This window comes from Myodes glareolus, chromosome 2 (genome assembly GCF_982192425.1).
Source record: "Myodes glareolus chromosome 2, mMyoGla1.1, whole genome shotgun sequence".
NCBI classification, from domain to species: Eukaryota; Metazoa; Chordata; class Mammalia; order Rodentia; family Cricetidae; genus Myodes; species Myodes glareolus.
Genome location: NC_142027.1, coordinates 137,740,449 through 137,760,071, shown reverse-complemented (window position 1 = coordinate 137,760,071; position 19,623 = coordinate 137,740,449).

Genomic DNA, 19,623 nt, shown 5'->3' with positions numbered 1-19,623 from the left:
ATGACAGCCAAAGGCGGAGAACTGGTGCTGCTCTTCATATGGTCGAGAGAGCAAACGTGGACTCCATGCACTCTGGAAGACCAGACGCACATGCCTGTCCCTGGCAGGTGGGGTAAACTGAGAAATGTGTCTTCCCTCACTGGGAAAACTGAAAAATTCCTCTCCCTGACCAGGACCCACTTTTCTCAACTACAAAACAAGGCTTCTTGTCTTAGTCAGGGTTACTATTGCTGTGATGAGACACCATGACTACAACAGCTTGGGGAAGAAAGGGTTTATCTGGTTTACACTTCCATATCATTGTTCTTCATCTAAGGGAGTCAGGACAGGAGCTCAAACAGGGCAGGGACCTGGAGGCAGGGGCTGATGCAGAGGCCATGGAGGGGTGCTGCTTCCTGGCTTGTTCCTCGTGACTTGTGTCCAGCCCAATCTTTTAGAGGTATTTTCTCAATGCCTCTTCTCTGCAATTTCTCAATTTTCTCCTCTCTGCAGACTGTACCTTGTGTCAAGCTGTCAGAAAATTAGCTAGCACAGTCTTGTATACACTCTAAGACCCTTCTCAGTTGCTGAAATGTCTGCAACCCAGAAAATAGCTGCTAAGTGGGTGGAGATGCCAAGCCGAGCTCCTAGCCCTGGAAACCTCTGCGGGAGGTGGCAGAGAACTCTGGGGAGATGGCTCAGTGGGTGAAGAGCTTGCCTTACAAGCTCAAGGTCTTGTGTTTGATTCCAGGAATCCACGCTCAAAGGCCAGGCATGGTGTCCTGTGTTTGTAATCTCAACTCTGGGGCAACAAAGATGAGCTGGTTCCCAGAGCTCGCTGGCTAGTCAGACTAGTCTTATCAAGGAGTTCAAGGCCAATGAGAGATCCTGTCTCAAAACACAGTGTTTCCTCTGGCCTCCACATGCACACATGTGCATGCACAGCGGCAATCATGCATGTACCTGCACGGAAACACAGTGCACAGAACATGCTTTAGGAAAGCAATAAAGAGAAGCTCCCTTGCTCAGTGTGACTCTGGCTGTATTTTCATTTTGAAGATGCCCTCCTCCATCTCAGCCACAGAGAAAGGAATCACATTTAATGAGAGACACGGCTGACAAATGAAATACATGAGAAATACCACATTGCCGAAGATTAACACATGCTCCGGTGTGTCCTCAATGAGAAATCCGCAACCCCTGTTTATTCTGGAATCTGTAAGACAGAGGGGGAGGGAGGCGCCCCTTCGTGCTGGAGGAGTGAACATTGTCACCACAAGCACAGGAGGAAATGCCAATCCTATTCTGAAGCAGACAGGAGCTGAGTGTCAGAGGGGAAAGACACCCTCACTGCTCTCAGCGTCAGTAAACACCTGCTGTGTGTCTTTTTAATGGCTTCCCACTGTGTCCAAGACAAGCCCAGCAGGCCATCCGAAGTCCCCCCCCCCCCCTTAGTCACACACAAGCCCTGCCTCTTACTTCACACTTGTTTGGCAACCCTAGGGTTTGAATTCAGGACCTCGCGATTGGTGAGCTACATCCTTAGGACCCCTCAGGCCTCATTACAGGTCTCAGACCCCTCAGACCTCAGAAGCTCCCACAGTCAGCACAGCTTCTCTGGAAAAGCATGAAATTGGGCCAGCCCTGACCCTCCACCCCATGTCACCAGTGTGTCCTTGGCCACTCTTCGCACTTTTTTTTTTAAATTTTAGCAGCATTTACTAAGTGTTATAAAGCACCACATACAATACAGATTCTCAAAAAAAAAAAAAAAATTCTCTGCAGTCATGTAAGGTGACACTCAAACTAACTCTGAGAAAACCAAAGCCCAGAACGGTTAAGCAAGAACCCCAAGGACACACAGCTAGAGAAGGATCGAGACAGAATGCAGACTCGAGTGTGCACAAAGAAAAAAGGGCTGGCTCTCGGATTCCCAGCCTCTCCTGCCTGCCTCCTCTTGACATGCTGCAGCCAGAGTTGTCCCCCACCCCCACCCTGGTTTCATCATCTAATGGGTGTTGAGCAGCATGCTGGGTGCATCTGGGACACGGTGGGAAGCCACTGGAGTGGTATAAGCACCAGATGCTTATGGACATGGGGAGTCACAACTGCGAAGCCCTTGATCCTCCACAAAAATGTCCCGATCTCCTTGTGACTCAAGAGGGCCATTCCCTCCAGCCCGCCCTCTCCACAATTCAGCGAGCTCTGGTGGCCGCACTGTGTTCACGCTGACTCCTCAGCCTCGGCATTGGCTCTGGGACTTCTGCTGGCATCGCCCCAGGAACTGCTGGGCCCAAGGTTATCAGTGACCTTGTCGGGAGCTCAGGTCTGTGACAGCTGCGCAATGCACCCTTCTCCTTGGCTTGATTAATTGGCAGGGCAGCCAGGTACTGCCTGGGGGCTCTGGTCTGCACCAGGCTCTAAACCTCCCCGCAAATGTAAGGAGAGGAAGAAACTTGCTTATGGGAGCACCTCCTAGCTGGAAAGCAAGCTTTGATAATCTTGGGGGGGGGGGGCTGTGGAACCCCCACTCAATCAAGAGGGAGCCTGGGTAACAACAAATGGCTTCCTAGGAGGCTGGGTCTCTTCCACTGCAGGACTTCTGTTGAGTGAACCTTGGGAACCGGGTTTAGAACTCTTGTTAATTCTTTCATTCACACAAGGCAGACTGATGCACCCATAGCACTCACATCTCCCTGGAATGGGCACCCATCGAGTATCAGGGGATCAGAGGACACTAGCATTACAGGAGCAAAGACATTAGCCTGCCCTGCGCACCAGTTCAGCCCTTCCCCACATGGCAGAGCAACTTGCTTCTTCCCATCCCCAAGGCTTGGTCTCCCTTCTGGGTTCTGGTTCCCCACTGATTTTGCATTTCTACTTAGTCTTAGTCAGTGTTCTATTGCTGTGAAGAGACACATGACCATGCTAACTCTTACAAAAGAAAGCATTTAGTCAGGGCTTGCTTACAGTTTCAGAGGCTTAGTCCATTATCATCATAACAGAAAGACTAATGGCAGGCAGACATGGTGCTGGGGCAGCAGCTGGGAGCTACAAATTGAACTGCAAGCTGGGGTGGGGGGTGAGAGAAAGACTAGACCTGGCATGGGTTTTTGAAACCCCCAAGCCCACCCGCGTGACATACTTCCTCCAACAAGACCACGCCTCCTAATCCTCCTAATCGGTTCAAACTGTTCCACTCCCTGATGACTACATATTCAAATATATGAACCTACAGGGGGGCACCATTCTTATTCCACCCCACATCATACTCCTCTCTCCTTCTTCCTTCGCCTCTTCATTTTTCTCCTCCTCCTCTCTTTCTTCTCCCCTCCTCTTTCTCTTCTTCCTCTTCTGTCTCCTCTTCTTCATTTTTCTTCTTCCTCCTCCTTCTGCCCCTTTCCCTGCTCCCCCCCCCATCTCTTCTCTACCCTTCTGCTTCCCTGGCTCCTTGTTCACTTCCCACTCTTTCAGTGAGGTCATTTCTCCAGGCTCCGACTCACATTCATCCTGCTAAAGCTTCTCCCAGTCTCCACCGTCCATTCCAGGTTGTATCGAATCTCTACAACAAAGTACCTTCAGCCTCAATAGCTACACCAACAAATCCTGGCATCCTCAACAGATGCAAGGAACGGGGCCTTCTTTGGGACTGCATACGATTCCAAGACTCTGCCTTTGGTTCTTGAATGCCCATGCCCCGACCCTTTTACCACTCCATTCCTGCCCCCACAAGACATGTCATGGAAATGAGGCAGACTATGCCAACTCACGTTCTACCTAAGCCCAGTCCATATTTCCAGCTTTCCTTCTGACTTGCTCTCCTCGTTCCACGAACAGTAGTGTCTCCTGTTCCTAACCTCCGCCTCCAAGTCACCCTTGATCCTTTGAGTCAGTAAAGCCCCTCATTGATATCCTTCATTACACTCTGGGTGTGTACCAGGCTAATTCAGAAACACTATTCCTACCTGAATTACAAGTAGCACTAGATGGTAGATATATTCACCCCCATTTGGCATGGGAGTGGCTGCTTTGGTTGTGAGCAACAGCTGGATTCGAACATGGCATCCTCACAAGGGATCAAATGCACAAAAACCTGAGCCTGTGGGAGACGCTTCCCAACCAGACCACACCAGCACAAGTGCTTTTTAATGTGACTGCATGTGTGTGTTTGTGTGGTTGTTTACATGTGTGTGCTCACATTCTGGGTCATTTTCCCATGCCTTTGCACACAGTTGTTTATTGTGAAAATTCTTATTTATTGATCACCATCCTTTGGATTCTAAGCCCCACTTGGGCTTCAGAGAACAATAATAAGGCCTTGAGGCAAAGCAGAGCTCCCTCTAGGGCCCATAGAAAGAATTACAAAACACACTTACCACTTTCCCATTGATAAATCACAGGTGATTTCCTTTGTAAAGAAGGCAAGTGAGGGGCTGGAGAGATGGCTCAGTGGTTAAGAGCATTGCCTGCTCTTCCAAAGGTCCTGAGTTCAATTCCCAGCAACCACATGGTGGCTCACAACCATCTGTAATGAGGTCTGGTGCCTTCTTCTGGCCTGCAGACATACATACAGACAGAATGTTGTATACACAATAATAAAATAAATAAATTAAAAAAAAAAAAAAAAAAAAGAAGGCAAGTGAACGACAGGATGTTTCACATTAGGCCACTCTCCTGGGCTCCACATAGTTCCTTGGCTTTGCTGGGGAAAAAAAAAAACTCCATAGGATACAGACTCCAGAGACAGCCCATGCGTGCTCCCAGCATGCACCTGGACCCTCACTTGCGGTCTTCATTATGACCGTCACAATTCTGCCGTCAATGAACCCCCTTCTAAGCCTCTCCTTCTGGCTCCCTGTGAGGAATGTAGGGACTTTTTCTTTCCCCATCTCTCCCATTGAATCCTCCCGTTGCCGTAACAGGAAGCTGGACTGGTCATGAGCTGTGGATATGGTGTCAGACTCACCTCCATCATGGCTACCTGTGTGACCCTGGATGAGCCACCCAACCTCTCAGACTCTTGAATCAATCTTTATCTGAAAAAGTGAAGCTTGCGTGCAGATGGACTGGAATCTGCACCTGCCTAGGATTTTGGCTGATTTGTGCTAACTGTACGTGAGAAGCCATTTTGAACAGATACTGACTCTCAGTAGAAACTGGACTAACCTCGTGGGAATGGTTCCTATCTGTTAGGAATGAACCTCTAGTCAAAGGTAGATTGGGCTGCCGTCGCACTAGCGTGGACAAGACTGCTCTGGGTTCAATAGCATCGTGTGCCGGTTTCTTCAGAATTGAAGCAGCCTTTCCAGGAGGGAACAGGATACTCGCGAGACTGGGAGCAGGGGGCATGGGCCAATGATAAAACACATTTCTGGAAAAGCTGAAGCCGGCAAGATTCTTCCCCAGCTCCATTGGAGCAGCAGACGCTGCTGGGGGAGGGGACTGATTGGTTGAGTTTCTGCCAGGAGATTCCTCAGACCTGCCGAGTCACCTGTCAATCATACAGATCTCAGGAGATGCGCTTTTCCCAAGTCCTCACCTGAACTGGGTTGGGCTTAGTGGAGATGCAGCTGCTCCTGAGTTGCTCCTGCTCCTGTGAGTAATCCCTCAGGCATACCTGTGCTAGAAACCCCAATAAAATCTCTCTATACCAAGTTGGACTTCAATACAGTCATTACATTGGTCTTTTATGGATTCCCATTCCAGAACTGTGTGTTACCTCTCCCAGGAAAAGAGGCTCTGTTCCGTACAACCTTTGGCGACAGACTCGGCTCCCCCAGTATCTATTTCCTCGGCTAAGAGGAACCATAGAGACCCCTGCCTCTCTGGGAAGCTCAGGGATGGTGCCAAGTGAGCAGTCCATAAGCGGTTGCCATCAGCCATGTTGGCCTGCCCCTTCCGGCGCGGCATGTGAGCTCCCCTGCTGAATTTCACCAGCCCTGTCCCTGCAACCTGGGTATTGCGCTCTCTTCACTGCCCTTTCACCCCGTATTAGGAGAGCTCTTGGGGTATCTACTCAGCTTTGTTTCTGCCAGCTGCTTCTGCACGCATCCCCTGTATCCCCAAAAGCTTAGTAAACTAAAGCAACAGCTGATGTTTGCTTTGCGGTCACACAGGAAGTTTGGTTGGCGCGCAGCAGGGAATGTCCCGCCTCCTTCCGTTCACTATGAGATGAGCTTCACAGAGACTGCCTGTGCGTTGGTACCAAGTTTGGGCCAGGAGTTCAGTAAAGCTGAGGGCTGAACGCTGGGTTTTCTTCCACATGGACCTTCCCTTGGGCTTCTTCACAGCATGGTGGCTGAATCTCATTGGGAACCCAGAGGAAATAACTGAACCCATCTTAGGGCACCACTTTCATACTATTGTACTGCTGAAACCTACGTGGGGAAGCCCCCAGACTCTTGGTAGGGGAGAGGACCGACCTCACATGCACTACATAAGGCTACAGGAGTGTGTGAAATATGCATTACATAAGGCTGTAGGAGTGTGTAAAGATGCACTACAATTGACTGCAGGAGTGTGTGTAAAGATTCACTACATAAGGCTGTAGGAGTGTGTAAAGATGCACTACAATCGACTGCAGGAGTGTGTAAAGATGCACTACATAAGGCTGCAGGAGCGTGTGTAAAGATGCACTACATAAGGCTGCAGGAGTGTGTAAAGATGCTGTAGCCCACAACTCTGTCACAGTCACCTTGCCATTAGGTTTGAAGCTCCAGCTCACTCCTGCAAAAGCCCCATCCATCTCTCTCTCTCCTTCTCTCTCCAAACCCTGCCCTCTCAGGAATCTCCAATCTCACAGAAGAGCTGCCCGGTTCCACATTCTGAAGTTGCCTGTGGCCCAGGACTCCCCCTAAAAGTGGACCATAGTTGGTCACAAACCCAGCCTGTGGCAGATACCTCATGACCCCTCACCTACAGGGTACATCAGCGCCCTGCCTTAGATCCGCCATGTGATTTTCTCCTGTCCCCTTCTCCTTCCTCCATCTCTGGGGGCTGGAGGGCTCACCTGAGGGTTGCTTTACTCAAAATAAACCTGGCCTTTTACTTGTTTAATTCAGCTTGATGTGGCTGGCTTACTGCGTTAGTGGAGAAACCTACTATCAGGGTATCGGAAACCTATTGCTTACCACTTCCCAGATTTCAAGGAGCTGCCTTCCACAGGCAGTTTTGATCACATCAGAGCTAAAAGGAGACAAGCTAGGCAGCACCTACCCCGCTGAGCCACATCAGTCTGATTCTTTCCCTGGGAAGTCTGGGTAGCCGCCATAGAAGATACCACAGGTACTGAGGTAAAGCTTAGCACTCCACTGAGGAAGAAAAACATGGAGACCCAGGAAGAGGACGTGGAATGAGCTCCATGAGATGGGTTGGTGCCAGGATTCACAACAAACTCCTGGTCCCAAGAGCTCAGGCCTTAAATCTGATAAAAATCCGAGGTCTGCAAGATGGTTTAATGGACAAAAGTGCTTGCTACCAAGTCTGATAACCTGAACTCTGTCACTCCATCCCAGATCCACCTGGCAGAAGGAGAGAACTGACCCCCCCATTTGTGCCATGGCATGTGTGCATGTAATGGTCTGTCCTGTCCCTTTAAGAGACAAGCCCCGCCCACTCCCTCCCTCGTACCTTCTAGGCAAGTGGATCTTCCATTTCCAGCCTGAGCTCTCTCTTTTCCCTATTTCCCAAAGAGGTAGCTTCTCCTCTCCTCTCCCCTGTTTCTCTCTCTCTCTCTGTCTCTCTCTCTCTCTCTCTCTCCCTCTGCCTCTCTCTCCTCTTCCCCCTTCCCCCTTTTCCCTTTCCCCTCCATAACCCACTGAATAAACTATACGCAAACCCTCTTTCTGCATGGTGTGCCTATCCATCTCTGTCTCTCACCCTCTGCGGCTCCTCGTTGGACCCGGCTGCTCCTCGTGACCCCCCCCCCATTGTGCCCCTCAGGGAACTGCCGTGTTTTATCATTACAGGGCAACCCCTCCCTTATACAAAATGAGAATTGCTAAGAAATGTGATCATCGTTGTTCATGAATAAGATATGTGTGCTAGTTGTGATGTGAGTGGTCCCGGCTGCTGACTGAAGACCTTTCAACACAGAGGTTCTACCTGAAGCCGGTGATGCTGAGTCCACCCTTCCATGATAACTAATTGGCTAAGCATTAATCATCTGACCTAAACGCAGCCAATCTAGAGTCTTAGAACATAGAAATGAACTGAGCCCCTTAGCTTCTCTCTCTTCCCCACTCCTTCCTTCCCCTCCCTTTCCCCTCCCCCTCTCTGGAGCAGCCTAAAGAGTCTTGGGCAGATTGGAAGAGTGGAAACCAAGAGTTAAAGAGGCTGAAGGGAGCAGCGTAGGGAGCATAGAGCAATTAGCGACAAGAGGAGGGAAAGGAGATTCTGAGACCTGCTATTCCAAGATGTGGACTTTGATTGACACCTACTAGTGTCCTTTGCAAGTTGCCTCAATGCCTTAAATAGGTAACGGCCATTCACCTATTTTACAGATAAGGAAACTGAGGCCCAGAGATGTTAACCAACATATCCAAGATGGCACAGCCACCATGGAGAGCTGAGCAGAAGCTGGAATGTGAGAAGTACCTACGCCCCATCCTTTCTGGTACCTCCAGAACTGCGATGAATTTTACCTTAGCAGCAACCCTGCACTTGACAGGCAACTTTGCTCTGGGATTCTGTCGTCCTGGTGGAACCTTTGATTCCGTCTCTCTGGAGCTGAGTTAATTGCCAAGACTGTGGGGAAACGGCACCACCCCCTCAGTTCACCCTGCAGGACCCCAATCCTTAACAAGGCAACTTTCTGATGAGAGTGTTAGCTGGCCTCCCCGACTAAACTTTCCTAGCAGGGGATTGGAGAGGGAGAAAAACTAAAGGCAGAATAGAGAAGCAGGGTGGAGGGGGCGGTTTCTTGTCATTGATTTCTTCGCCAATGAGAAGTCTTTAAAGAAACACATTTCAGCTGCCTCCCTCGGGTGCCTGAGCTGTTCAGCTGAGGGAGAGGGAGAAAAAAAAATCAAAGTCTGGATCAGATCAAGCTGTGATCTTTCATTCCTCTGAAAAGCGTCCATCTTGGTAAACAGGAAATTAGAACTTCAAACAGAAGAAGTAGTGGGGGTTGATGTCGGAGTGACCTAGTCAAAACTGAGGCTGGAGAGCACCCACAGAGGCCGCCTTTCTCTGCCCCAGACAGAACCAGCTGTGTGTGAAGTCAAGAAGAGAATTTGGGACTGAACTGTCTGACTTTCTTCCACTTCCTGATGTCCTCCCCGCTCAGTCTTCCTGATGCCCCAGCACTGCTTCCTGCATTAGATGCCGACCCCGCCCCCCCCGCCCCGCCCGCCCAGAAGTGACTCACTGATGACTCTACAGACGCTTTACTATAGAGGACCGAGGGCAGAGGATAACTTGTAATTGTTGGCTGTTTTCTCCCACCATGTTCATCCCTGGACTCAAACTCAGGTCATCAGGTTGGCTACAAGCACCTTTACCAGCTGAGACATCTCTCCTGGCCCTGCAACAAAGCATCACTTTGAATAACAGCATCTAAACTGTAAATACCCCTGCCTCACCAACCTGGATGTATTGGAGATTTGGAAAAGAGTTGTCAAACAATCCAAAGTCTTCAAGACACCAGGGCTCCAGGACGGAGGTGTGGTGACCCGTTTGCTAATTGGGGGACACAGTGGGTGCTGCCCACCACTCCACTCAGCCTTTTCTGTGAGTACCATGGATCCAAACTCAGGTCTTCACACCTGTGCATCAAGGGCTGTCCTGACTGAGCCTCCCCCACCCAGCCCCCTCTTTATCGCTGCTGTGGCTTCACATAGCTGTTGTTTTCGGAAGCTCTGCCTTAGAAAGCTCCTGCCTGCCTGTCTCCAGCATCCTACAGCCCTAAATAATCCATCTACAGCAGCACAGTTGAGGACCCTTCCCAGCAGAACCACCTCTCCTCTCTAATCCTCTTTAAAGTCGTTCCCAATCCATGCTCATCACTCACTACGTGGCATTGTATGGTTCCTCCCCTCCAAACCTCCATTTCTTCCCTGTGATTAGACTACTGATTCACTCTCAATGCCCTAAACTCCCTCCTTCTTTTTCCCTGGATGCCTTGCAGCCAGGAACAACCTTGTGGGTGCCATGTGACCACCTGTAGCCAATGATATGGACACAGCAGAAGCTGTGCCGTCCCTCACTAATACACTCTACTCCCCTAAATCAGGTTTTCTCTGTGTTCTCTTCCCTTTAGCTAAGAAATTACAAGTAGATGACCTGATTTTGAATCCATAAGCAAAAGTCGCTCCAAATACCCAAGCTCTGTCAGTCACATGGGAGAGAAATCGGTTTACCTTGGTAAACTGCTGGTCACTCGGGGTGGGAGCATCTTGGCAGGTTATTGGAAGTAACATGAGCATACAGGAGTTAAAATCTTCACCTCACATAGTTCCCAATATCCACTCATTCTCAGGACGAGCCCCCAAATGGTATGCCCAAATCTGCAAAGTCCCTGCAAAAGCCAACAAGGAAACCAAGTCCCATATGTAAAAGCAAAGAGTCTTTATTTTAATCAAGTTTGCAAACTCGGTCTCTTCGCCTGTCCAACGTATTGGAATAACCGGAGAGCCCCGAGCTCAATTAGAATTGGGTGTTTATAGTAGTAAAGGTGGGGGTGAGGGATTTCTGAGGTTTAGAACCCCTGATTGGCTGACATTTGTCTAGGGTGTCCTGATGGATGTGTGCTGGCAGGTGATCCTATCTACAGCGGTTGGAATGCTAGGCATTTCCTTTGAGTGGTCTGTTCTGGGTGGTGCTAGGTAATCTCATTTTGTGGTTCTTTTTCTAACCAGGTATTGCCTCAGGGTAAATCGATGGCCGGGTTTTACTCTGGCAGGTGATAATGATTGGAAGTAAAGAACCTTTTTTGGGTGGCCTGTCCAGACTTAGCTTATCATGGCTGGCCCCCACAAGATTCATGTTCTCTTATTTTTGCTGACTCTCATCTAGAACTAGGAGTTTGAGATGCTGATCTTGGGTTCCTCAGATTAGCCTGTACACATGTCCGTGGGAAATTTTCTTGATGAATGATTGGTGTGGGACAACCCAGCCCACTGTAGGTGTTGCCATCCCTGGGCAGGTGGTCCTGGGGTGTACAGGAAACAGGGTGAATGAGCCATGGAGAGCAACCCAGTAAGCAGTGTTCCACCATGGCTTCTGCTTCAGTTCCTGCTTCCAAGTTCCTGCCTTGACTCCCCTTCATGTTGGACTATAAATCATAAAATGAAATGAACCCTCTCCCTCCTGTGGTGCTTTTGGACATGGTGTCTAGCACAGCAACAGAGACACGGACTGTATCTGATAATGCAGCTGAAACCTGCATGGTCATTTACTCATTTAAGGGTTTCTCGGTAGCCATAAACACAGTTCACGGCACTAAGGCACTAATGAATAAGAATAAGACTAGTAAGGAAGTCTTCCAAGACTAACACTCAGACTCTGAAGGGAATGGGCACGTCAGCCACTCACCGCCTCAGCCACGTCCATTGCTCTCTTGTTCTTAACAGGAGAACCAGTTTCTGTCTAGAACTGAAATGCAAGCTGCCCAAGATGGGCTGTCATTGACCTCGGTCGATCATGACTATGTTACTCTCTTTTCCCATCCTCTCTTGTAGCTGGGAATGGTCCCTGGTGCAGCCAGTGAATATGAGCAGAAGCCTCCTGACAGGAAACTCTTGGAGAAAGGTTTTCATATCCTGAAACAGGAGCACAGCAGCTGGTACCCATGCCTTACCCCCACCCCACCTGTCTTGAACATCTGTGAGATGACAGAGATTAAAGCTACTATTGCATAGCCAGGAGGTGGCAGACATCTTGACCCTGACATTTGAAAGCCATTCCCTGAACCAGCTCCAGGACCCAGGAAACCACCTGCCCTGGCTCCCTGATGTAAACCCCACAGATGAGTCTATCTTGCAGTCCCATGTATTTCCTAACTTCATGCATCCTTCCACAGAAAACTGGGGTAGAGCCACAGAATGAGTCTGGAGGCCATGTGGGCTTCTACTTGTATGTCTGAGCCATGAGGCTGGTAGAAAGGACAAGAATATAACAACATAGCCTCTTCCCAGCTTTGTAATTGTACCTGCGCCATCGTCTAACTCAGCTCTGAGGATAAGCTCCCCCATCGTGGATCTAGGGAGCATATTGATCAGCCAAAGGGCACAATTCACCTAATGACAGAGAGAATGCATGGTCCCTGCACTCAAATGGCAGCCTTGCTCAATTTGAGCCACCACTCCCCATAACTCGCAGGCTTTTCTCTTCCCGTCACTTCTGCTTTTCCACATAGCAATTCTGTCTCAAAGGTTTCCTGCACTTTTTCAACTCTGTAATCACCCAGCGGTTGGTAAGAACTATTAATACTGAGTCTCGTTTCTTTTTTCCCAATTGGAAGGCCATGGTACTCATTGAACACAAGCCCTCTATTTGTCTGGCAAAATGCACTCAGGTGTCTAATGCCCTTCAGAGCAGGGTGAGATGGAGTTTCAGGACCCTGGAGAGCGCCCCGTCCAGTTACTCAAGGTCAGCGTTTCCGACCCCTCTTCCAAGAGCCTGGGGACAGCTATGACTCTCCCGGCACATTAGCCAGAAGACAAACCAAAACCAATGCTTTGATTCAGAAAACCATTCTGAAATGTGTCCATGTCTCTGCGCGTATGCGACATGCATGCAGGAGTCCATAGAATAGAATGTCAGATCCCACCAGAGCTGGACTTCTGGGTGTCTGAGTCACTCAGTGTAGATTCTAGGGATAAAATCCAGATCCTCTGGCAGAGCAGAGAGTGCTCTTAACCATGGAGGCTTCTCGTCAGCCAAGACAACCATTTCTTTTGCCTAAGATGTGGCAACCCTCTTCAAGGGAGCTTGGGAAATGATGTGTACGCTAAGCGGGATTAAGACACTAAGTTCGTTAGTTCACTAAGTGCCTGATATGGAAATGCAAGACACTTTTCTGTGACTTTACAAAAGTAAAAGTAAAGGGGTAGTAAGCGACTACATTCCTGGACACTTGATAAATGTCAGTCCGCCTGCTACGACACAGAGAAATGTGTGCACATAGACAGAGTTCCCATCTCTCTGCAATTGCCCATCCACAATCCCCCAGGGATATGCTAGTGGATTTTGGTGCAGGGATCTAAAACATCCTTGAGTTCTGATTTCTAAAAAAACTGAATGTATCAAAGCGCGCGCGTGCGCACGCGCGCACACACACACACACACACATATACTTGTCAGGGGGTGAGGTCCAGTGGTGAGGATGTGAAGGCAAGGTTCCCCAGTGGTTTCAGAATACATATTCAGTATACCAGAGTATGTAACCAATCCCCACCTGTGTGGACCTGAAGAAACAATGACCCTCAGGGCTTACATCGAGTGTGGGTTCAATACATCTCATTGTTTCTATTATCACCCAGCCCTTGCTGATGTGAGGACCGCAAGAGATAATAGGTGTAAAGTGGTCCAGAGATGCACACACAGCATCTCCCAGGGCTTCCCTGACACTGCATCCTGCACTCTGGTTCTGAAGGAAGCATCAATCCTGGCGCATGTGAGATGACTCCAGGCCCACCCACCCTGAGTTGAGGGATTAGCAAAGCAGCGGAGTGCTGAGTCTGACCAGAACTCCCATCTGCCACACCCCAGGAAAGCAGCCCAGGTTGCTGGAACAACCATTGATGTCTGCCGGGACATCTGATCTCTCAGCTAAATTCAGATTGACTCTTTCCGAAAGTCACTTTCCAGGCTCGCTGAGCTGGCCAGCGTGCCACTGTGCTGTAGTGAGAACTTCATTCAGGGCAGCTGCTTCTGTCTATAAACAGCTGCCTGAAGCTCCCCAGCCCTCCTTCCTGTCCCCTTCCATGCTGGTAACTGATTCATCTTAAAGAACAAAAATACATTGTAGCCATGGCCACTTTTCTCTAGGTGTGGTTAAAGATATCAGATTGTGAGTTAAAGATATCAGATCGTGAAATCTTAGAAATCCGAATAGAACAATTTAAAGACTGCTCTGGGCTTCAATCTACAGATCAAGGTTTACTTATGCGTGTGTATGTATAGAAGTCAGGAAGAATCCAGAAGAGAATGTGAGGTCCCTGGAGCTGGAGTTAGAGGGACGATGAGACACCTGATGGGTGTTGGCAACTGACTCCAGGTCCTCAAGGAGAGCAGTGAGCACTCTTAACCACGGAGCCATCTCTCCAAGCCCAGGAACCGTAATGACCTCTGTTCATTGTGACTCCCTCCCACTCCGGCCTCCAGTTAGCCACAGCTGGCCACCCGAACTGAACCAATCAGATTCTCTCCGGGAGTATCTAGCAAGGATTTGATGTCCCAAACTCCTGCCACTGGAGGCTCTGACCTGACGCTTTTACTTCTTTCTCCAGCTCTCTCCTGTCTTGGTACCCCAGGCCTAGGCTCTATTTCCCATTCCCCATCCCTCCAAGACAAGAATCAACATCGAGTTTTGTTACTTCTAGTGGGCATCATGGGAGTGACTTCCTTCTTCTCAACCAGCCACAGAAAATAAAGGATGCCTGAGTCTGATTGGCTGGGCCTGGGTCAGATGACCTACAGCCATGACTAGCAATCCATCACAGGACTGAGAGCACGGCAGGCAAGGGTGCCCGAAGGGAAACTGAGTTTCCAAGGTCAGAAGATGGACCGGGGCCTATGTTATATTAGACTCTGGTGGATCTAAAGACACATTAAGGCCCATAACTTCCTTCCTCTGCTAAAATGTGTGTTATTTGTGCATCGTTTATAAATAATGTATGTGGAGGGTGGGGTATAAAGACAAACACGATCCAGATTAGATAATAGTTAGCGTTTTATGATTTAAAAAAAAAAACAGCAAAACTTTTTTGCTGGCCCCGGTAGTGTTTGGGATGTGAGACCCATCTGCTTGCTGTACAGTGCGTAAAATCAGTTAAGAGGGAGTAGGATCGGATCTGCTTTCAAAATGAAACATTCTGGGACTGTGATGGTCCAGCCATAATCCCAGCTTTGGGGAGACTGAAGCAAAGGGATGACACTTTCAAAGACAGCAAGACCCTGTCTCCTAAAACAAACTAAAGGAAATCCTTTACAGGCCAATGATCACTGCACGTCCTTCCGCGCCACCTCCAGGCTCATCCTGAGGGCCGCTGAGAGGGAACCAACATTCCTGGAGGGAGAAAAGGTGCCGCATGGATGGATTACGGGTTGCGGGTTGCGTAACAAACACAAGCGCCCAGAGAAAGGGTTTCTTACTCTGTACCGGAAGTTCACGCTCCGTAACCACTCAGTTCCCCCTGCAGCAGCACAACAGCCTTCCGAGCCCTCAGACCGGCCACACGGAGCTCTGTTCCCTTTCGATGGTGTGGAGTCTGTAACCACAGGCTTTCTTCTGAAGTAAAGTGAAATGAGCGAATGGGAGGCTTTCCTGGGGGAAATGGAAGAGAGAGACGAGGTTTAAAGACTCTTGTGGCTTTGGAACCAGAAAGCCTCCAGGGACTGTCTGAGGTTCACCGGAAACTGCTAACCCCACCACCAAACCCTGAAGTTGGAACAAGCTCCGCGTCTCCTGACAGCGTGGCGTGCAGCACTCACTCCCACTTGCTTAGTGCCTGGTGGTTTTTACCTTATATGTGTGGCGATTGCTCTGTCAATTCTTAAAAACAACTCATGGGGTTTTTCCCCCATAGAGCCTTCTTCTGAGCACCCTGATTCATGAGACTAACGGTCTTGCAAAGTGGGGGAGCATGACGGTATATACCTATAATCCCAGCTCTTCAGACAGTAAGACAGGACTGAACCTGTGGTCAGCCTGATATGGCAAGACCTTGTCTCAAAACAGTTGGACAAACTGGATACAGTCTTTCTGATACATTTAGTTAAAAACTAACTGACCAAATAGAAAAATCTCTCACAAAGGAGCGCCTTCATGAGAATACCTTACTGAACTCGCATCTGTGAGAACATTTGCCACCAAGTATTAGCTTTGTGGCTTTGAAGGGGTTTCTTAACCTCTCTGAAATGGTCTGATGCCTCTTTCCTAAAACCCCAACAATGTGTTTATGTAGCTGAATTTTGCAAGATTGCACTCCACCTTTCTCTCCCCAATTGTCTGTTTAAAAAAAAAACCTTTATGAATATACATATAATTTTCTTGTTTGTCTTTTTACTTTGTGTGTAATAACAGTGCCTGTTCACGGGGTGGTATTTCGTTCACAATGAGCAGAACTGGGTGACTGGCATGTCCATCTTGCCATTACGTTTGGCACAGTTGAGCTCCTTCCTTCTGGAGATGAGATGGCTCTGGAGGTCAAGTGCTTGTCATCAAAGCCAGACAACCTGAGTTCAAGTCTTGGGTCCCATATGGTGGAAGGAAAGATCTGACTCCCGTAAACTGGCATCCAACCTAGACATGAGAGAGCATTTGAGCATATTTATGTGTGTGCACGCACACACACACTTTATGTAGCAGAGAACTAAAAGCATACAACATGTTGCAGGTATTGCCATCTCCCTGTGCTGTGAACATGAGAACTGATTCCTCCCATCTAACTTGGTTCCCTTACGCAGCCCCTCCCCACTTTTCTCTTCCTGCCGTCTGCTGGCAGAGTCCACTCCCTGCTTTGAAGTTGTGTGTCTAATTCTCGCTTACGAGTGAGCACATGCCCCTTGTCTTTCTGGGCTTGGCTTTTTAGTACCTTCCAGTCCCATCCTTATTGCTTATTCATTTTAAATCAGGGAGCCCTATAGATAAACCTTGAAGCTAAGTTTAACTTGAGCTGATCACCCTCGTTCTCAGCATTTCAGATCTAATAGAATGCTTTTCTACCATCCACTCAAGGTCCTTAAAAGTCTCAAGAGATTTTTCCTGTGCTTCTCCCTCTGGAAGCAACATTGTTCCAACTCCAGTTACTCCTCATCTGCCACTGCCTCCAGCATAGGCCATTTCTTCCACCGAAATAACTCAGTATCATTTTGTATCTCCCGCGTGTAATTTTTTTTTTAATTTGAGCATTGTTTCACTAATGTCTGGTCTCTTCACTAGACGTTTCATGTGGCCAGCAATAGCATTTACTTTCCTGGCAGATGTGTTTCCAGAAGTTTCTACAGTGCCTGGAACACAGCAAGCAGCCATTTTTTCTGAATGACAGATTGCTAGGAAGGTTTGGGTGTTAAAATTTCACAGAAGGCTCATCCCGTCTGCTAGCCTGTTGTTTCTGCCTTGTGTGGCTGTCTTTGATGTCTAGTTTAAACCCCTCCTCATTCTTGGCAGAGTAAAGAGTTCATAAACAGCTATACCCAAAAGCTTTGTGCTGTGAGGAGAACCTGCCGGCCTGTTTCTCTAAGAGCCCTGGGAGTCTCTCTCTCTCTCTCTCTCTCTCTCTCACACACACACACACACACACACAAACGGGCCAGACGCACATGTTCCTCATACCTGCCTGTTCGCCACAGATGCAGCCTACCATCACCTGGTAAATAAAACACAATTATCTGGGAAGCTGGTCCAGAAAAAGGCCCCGAAGGAGGCGGCTTGAGAACACGGAGGAAGCGAGAACATTATCCAGGCAGCGAGTAAGCGAGCAAGATCCATCGCGGCTAATTATTTGTTCTTAATTGTCAGGAAATGAAGGCTGGATAGGAGAGGGCTTACAGTGGAATAACACCGAACCATTCTTCCCAGACAGTGGAGCCAAATTTGCAAGTGAGACTTTGCATAGTCCACGAGTTGTTAATCATCAAAACACGGGGCCCCTCGGAGCTGCCTGAGTGAAGATTAATTAGTTTTTGAAATAATAGCTAAATTGATGCGGTGAAGGAGCTCAGACTCCAAATAATGGTTGAAAATTAGCCACCCTATTTCTTCATTTCTCTTCGCCGGGGCTCCCGGAGGACATTCATCTTTGTTGCTTTTGTGGAAAGGACTCATTAATCAAACAGGCAGATGGGCCTTCCGAAATCTGTGACGTGGAATGAAATAACCAGCCCCACAGAGCAAAGGTGGGTGGCCGCCTGCTCAGGGCGCTTTCCAAACCCAGCCGTCGCCAGATGCTTTGGTCCCATCATGAGCAAAGCTAGGCACCACCAACAACATGCTAATCTTTTCTAGACTAGAAAAGGGACTTGCAAAGGAAGGGGGCTTTCCTGGGTCCGCTGTCCAATCCGAAAACCCGGCTCCACTAAGGGGATTTAAGAAAACTTCATATGGAGTCTTTAAACCAATCTATATACATAAAATATCATCTTTTTATTACTGTATTATACTCCCCACCTCCTCTTGAGGCAAGACATTTTAACACTAAATCTTGCTCTTCACTAAATTTAAGAAGAAAATGGAGGATGGTCATCAGTTGCTACCGAGAGCCATGGCAGGCTCAGAGCATCGGCTTCTGGGAGCCTTGAGCTGAGACTTTGAAACCCAGGGAGGTCAGGTCTGTGAGGCACCAGCCATAAACGGTAGCACATCAAATGTTGATTGAGAGCAACTCAAAAGGGTCATGGATATCACAGAACACAACCCTGTCACCCCCGACAAGCACCCAACTGTGAGAACACTAAGAGAAGCCATCTTTGGCCCAATTAAAGACCATGCTCTAAAACCCAAAACCCAACACGGAGATCTCTCCCGCTGCTTAATGCTACGTCCTGCCGCCAACCCAGGCAAGACCCAGGTTTCTGGCTCTCCTTAGATTCCCCTGGTGCCTCTGCACCACTGCAGCCTGATTCCCCTCCACCACCCGTCTACACCTCCCAGTTAGGTGGCACACAGGACAGACGCACCCTGCCCTGTCCGCCCTCTAGACCTTCCGATATGCCGTTCCTCTTTCCTTTCATGCTCTTCCCAACTCTCTCACACTCTTCCACCCGCCCGTCTCAGACCCTAACGAAGCACGTCCCGTTCCAGATGGATGGAGCCTTCGGACAAACCTCCCAAACTCCCTGTTAGTGGTGTGCACACTGATAGAATGCATTTCCGAATTGTGCAGTCTCTTTTCATAGACACATTTCTCTCTGCCATGAAGCCCTGAGTTTTACAAGGACAGAATATATGACTCGTTCACTAGTGTCTAATGCCCCACATACCTGCCACATAGCATTTACTCAAGAAAATGTGGTCAAATGGGTATGAAACAAAGATTAGGGAACTTTCTCTGATGTTCTATTTTCTTCTCAGATGACTCTAGTCCCAGTCAATTTGTTCTGACTCATAGTATGTCCCTACTGTGAGGCAGGAGGATGTCTCTGTTCTCTGACCAACCCTTCTGCAAAGAGCATCATGACTTCCTGTGCTTGGAAGTTAGAAGAGGAAGAATGCAAATGTTCCCCTGCAATGGTGTCATGGAAGAGAGGTGTGTGGAACGGTTGAGGAGCATGGCTTTAATGAGGATGCTGCAGTTGTGTGGGTGGACCTGATCTCCCCTGGCTTCAGCCAGAGAAACAGAAATGATAAATCAGAAGCCTGGAAACCTTGCCAGGCAGTAGAGATCCGTCCGCACACTAATTGACCTCCACGACTGACATTGAAGTTGGGGAATTTAAATGTATCCAGATGTCCAAGCAGTCAATAATCCCCAAGGAAGCCAA